We start from the raw sequence: 5,346 nt of genomic DNA, 5'->3' as shown, positions 1-5,346 counted from the left end.
TCTACTTCCTGACTTTCTTTACTGGTGTTTCGCAATGATTTACCCATACTGCTATGAGGAAGTGAACATTGATAAAATAAAAAAGTTTTTTTTAGCGTATTGACAGGCAACACAGATGGGCCTTGTATTTTAACAATAAAAATGTAATTTATTTAGTTTGAAAAAGTGGGGGAGGGTCAAATTTCGCCGACCAATGAGTCGAGACACCACAAAATTACCATCCCTTTTGGTCGGAGCTTGCACGGTGTGTTTTTCTGGGCCTAATTTGCAATTGGTGCTCTGGTTAAGTTAAGAAGTGTCAAGCACATGGCCATGTAACACATATTTACTTAACAGTAAATAAAACTTGCAGAGCCATGATTTACAAACACAAAATGCTTTACATGTAGTTGAATCTGCTTGTTTAAAGATTTGAAATTAATTATTTCTATATGCAGCATTCTGTCTTTGGAAATCCTCCATGTTTTGACAAAGAATTATAAACAATATAATTTTCCAGACTCATTTAAAGCTAGACCATTGAGAGTGTTTTTTGCAATTAGATTGATATCTGATTTAAAAAAGGATCCAGTTTAACCCATCTATCAAAAAATCTTCAAGAAAAACTGGTTGGTGAATTTTGAGATTTTGTCCATGCCCTTTGATGACATTTATGATGATGAAGAGCCACCTTGTGGTTCCAAATGAATACCACAGCTGCTATTTTTAATGTGCAACATTGTGTGCAGGCATTGTCTGAGTCACGATTTCTGCTGCAACATTCAGATGGTAGGGTCAGAATTTGGCATCAACAACATCAAATCATTAATCCATCCTGCCTTGTATCAATGGTTCAGGCTTGTCCTAGTGGTGTGCTGGTGTGGGGGATATTTTCTTGGCACACTATGGCACACTATCTAGTACCGCTTTATCATTTTAATGCCACAGCCTACCTGGGTCTTGTTGCTGACCATGTTCACCCCTTTATGACTACAGTGTATCCATCTTTTGATGGCTACTTCCAGCAGGATAGGGCAGCATGTCCATAAAGCTGAAATCATCTCAGATTGGTTTCTTGAACATGACACTAGCTATGGTTACATGTGCAAAATGTCTTTGATTTACGGTGGCCGAGAGGTGCAAGACACGCTTGCATGTAAGATACAGCAACAGCAAATCCCAGTACAAATGAACAAATCACGAAACACAACAGCAAATACTGAAACACAACAACAAATCATGAAACACAACAGCGAATCACGAAACACAACTGCAAATCACAAAACACAACAGCAAATACTGAAACACAACATCAAATCATGAAACACATCAGCAAATACGGAAACACAACATCATATAATGAAACACATCAGCAAATACGGAAACACAACAGCAAATCATGAAACACAACAGCAAATCACGAAACAAAACAGCAAATACTGAAACACAACAGCAAATCACGAAACACAACAACAAATCATGAAACAAAACAGCAAATCACGAAACACAACAGCAAATCACGAAACACAACTGCAAATCACGAAACACAACTGCAAATCACGAAACACAACATCAAATACTGAAACACAACAGCAAATACAGAAACACAACAGCAAATCATGAAACACAACAGCAAATACTGAAACACAACAGCAGATCATGAAACACAACAGCAAATCATGAAACACAACAGCAAATCATGAAACACAACAGCAAATACGGAAACACAACAGGAAATCATGAAACACAACAGCAAATCACGAAACACAACAGCAAATCACGAAACACAACAGCAAATACTGAAACACAACATCAAATCATAAAACACAACAGCAAATCATGAAACACAACAGCAAATCATGAAAATTACAGTCCTGAAACAAATACCGAATTACAAAAAAATAACCCTGTTATAAATGACCAAAACCAGAAACACAACAATGAAAGCAGTGACATGGCTTCTAACAGAAATGGACGTTATATAAAACAATTATATAATAATTGTGTATGATTTTTTAAATGTTATTAATTACTGTTTTCTTAATGTGGACATTTTAAATACATGAAACAGTCCTGAAACATTCTTGCTAGAGTGGTCTTAACGGAGAGGGAATACCCTTAATACCGGAAAAGCAAAAACTTTACCTTGTTAAACGTTGTTGTAATTTTTATTGTAGTAATACAATTGAAGAAATGCTTTTGGACTGTCTCATGTATTGAAAATGTCCACATAAAAAAGACAGTAATAATGAAATGTAAAAAATAATACACAATTAGTTTTATATTACGTCATTTCCGGGATTCAGGACGTTCCGTTTCAGTTAGACGCCGTTTCTCCGCTTTCCTTGTTGTGTTTCTGGATTTGTTCATTTGTATCGAGATTGTTTTTGTAATTCAGTTTTTGTTAGTTTTCACCCAAAATTGCTTCTGTGTTTCAGGACTCTGTCATTTGTTCCGTGGTTTGCTGTTGTGTTTCAGTATTTGTTCATTTGTTCCGAGATTGTTATCAGTGCTTTGTGATTTATTAGTTTGGGATTTATTGTTGGTTGTGTCCTAAATATAAATGTGTCTTGCACCTCCCGGCCACCGTAGGTTTCATGATTTGCTGTTGTGTTTCAGCATTTGCTGTTGTGTTTCATGATTTGCAGTTGTGTTTCGTGATTTGCTGTTGTGTTTCAGTATTTGCTGTTGTGTTGCGTGATTTGCTGTTGTGTTTCGTGGTTTGCGGTTGTGTTTCAGTATTTGCTGTTGTGTTTCATTATTTGCAGTTGTGTTTCGTGATTTTCTGTTGTGTTTCAGTATTTGCTGTTCAATTCAATTCAATTCAATTTTATTTGTATAGCCCAAAATCACAACAACAGTCGTCTCGATGGGCTTCGAAGTAAAACATGAAATCAAAAGGATCACGAATACAAAGAGTTCAATAGAAAAATACTAAAATGAACTAACAAACTGACTAAGCTATACTGGCATCCCTGCCCTTAGACCCCCCTTCGCGGTAAGGAAAAACTCCCAAAAAAACCGGATTCCGGAAAAAACGAAGAAACCTCAGGGGTGCCCACATGAAGGAGGGATCCTCCCCCAGGACGGACAGGCGATTTACCAGAAATCTTAGAGAAGAATTAACTTATCTAAATCTACAACTACATATATAAAAGTCCAGCAGACGAGCTTCATCCAGCCGTGGTTGTGGGGACAGTCAAAGGCGCGAGTCGAGCCGGAGACAGGAACCACAGCCAGGTGTAGGAGCAGGAGCAGAGACGAGGTACTCGGTCAGGTACAGAGCAGAGACGAGCCAGAGATGAGCCAGAGGCAGGATCCACAGCCAGGTGTAGGAGCAGGAGCAAAGGCGAGGTAAACGGTCTGTTGTATTTCGTGATTTGCTGTTGTGTTTCGTGATTTGCAGTTGTGTTTCAGTATTTGCTGTTGTGTTTCGTGATTTGCTGTTGTGTTTCGTGATTTGTTCATTTGTACTGGGATTTGCTGTTGCTGTATCTTAAATGTAAGCGTGTCTTGCACCTCTCGGCCACCGTATTGATTGGATCAAAGATCAGATTACATGGGCCCAGAAAAATTTTCTCCGATTATATCACACATTTACGCACACCACACTCTCGTTCGGAATAAATCCTTTTGGCCTGCGCAGAACTATCTAAAATACCGGAAACGGCTGTAGAAGAAGAAATAGCGAGTTCCATTGTAAACAAACAAAGTTGCAGCATAGAGCGAGTTGATCTTCTAAACAGGCTTTTAATATTGTTATGATTATAATTGCCTGTTAGAAGTGCCTGTTATAAGTGCCTGTTCACTCATAATTTTCTAAATCTGTGCAGTCAGTGCTTTATTCTTGGATGAACGGGTTAGGATTAGACTAATAGGTGCCAACAACATTTAGCTTTGGATGTACTTAAAATCCATGTGTCAATGCCGCACTGTGCATCTTGGCTGCAGGTAGATTTGTGGGAATAACATCAGCCTTTATTTTTTCTGGACACAGTTGGTCACACAAATTCACATGATTGTTTACACGGTTTCTCAGGACAGTGTGGAGCGGCATTTCTGCATTCAAAAGCTGCCTCCGCCAGCTCAAACACCGTCCCAAAGCCGCTCCTCTGCTTGGAGACACAGTTCTCCCAGGAGACATGGTTCTCCTGAATCCAGCTCACGCAGAGCAACCAGACGGACTGCGGTCCAGCCTCCTCCGGAGTGCACACCGTGACAAAGCACCCTTCCCCTGCTCGCAAACAGGAAGCTCCGAGTCTAGCTGCTCTGCTCAGAGACGTGATTTGCTCGTGCGGAGCAGCCGGCAGGTCCTGTTCGCGCTCCAAAGCCTCCTCTGGAGCGCCACACCATTTACCCATGATAAGCCAGAGTAGTTGTGACCCACAATCGAATAAATTGTTTACATGCACCACGATCAGATCAACAGTCTGCATAACGCACCTATCTCAATCAGATGGAAATTTGATCTGAATCTGAATACGAATGGGGGCAGAGTATTCTGAACGGTGTGTTTACATGACGTATTTGTATTCTAATCAGGCGTTTATTCCGATTACTTTTGTCCTTGTAACCGCAACTAATGAGTTCACTTTACTGTTCTCAAATTGCCTCCACTGTCACCAGATCTCAACCCAAAAGAGCACCTTTGGGATGTGGCGGAATGGGATGGATGTACAGCTGACAAAACTGCAGCAACTACGTGATGCTCTCATGTCAATAAGGGCCAAACTTTCTGAGGAATGTTTCCAGTGCCTTGTTGAATCTATGCCACAAAGGATTAAGGCAGTTCTGAAGGCAAAAGTGTGTCCCTAATAAAATGGCTGGTGAGTGTATATCTCATAGAAATTATATTGGAACATTTTCTTGTGGAATTAATCAAATGTTTTGAAAAGATCTTAATAAAAAAAAAAAAAAGTAAAAAAAAAAAAAAGAAAGACAACACATTTCTGCCAATTATTTGATTTAGTGGACTTTACAGGGTTAAACTATGTTGATCAAAGGGGATTTCTGTAGTTAAGTGTTCCTATATGAATCAAGAAAAGTTATCAGACAAGTTTTTTTTTTCATCAGAATTATTCCTATACTTTCTTTCTCTTATTTTTGTTAATCTTACACTTAGTTACTGGTGTGGAAGAGGTTTTTTGCTAAATATTTAAATCAACATGTTTAGCCTTTGTACATGTTTTCAGTTTTTATTTCTGCTCCTGAAAGACAAATAATATAATATTATTTGTTAGTCTTAATATATTAAGAAAGACAAATATTAAAAAACAAAACATCCAGGAAGGGATGTGTGCAAAAGTAAAGAAGGGGAGATGGAGGCAGAGAAAGAGGTGGCAATTGAAGGGGAAGGAGGGAGGTGTG

This window comes from Oryzias latipes, chromosome 1, assembly GCF_002234675.1.
Source record: "Oryzias latipes chromosome 1, ASM223467v1".
Taxonomy (NCBI): Eukaryota; Metazoa; Chordata; class Actinopteri; order Beloniformes; family Adrianichthyidae; genus Oryzias; species Oryzias latipes.
This window is presented reverse-complemented; position numbering follows the sequence as displayed.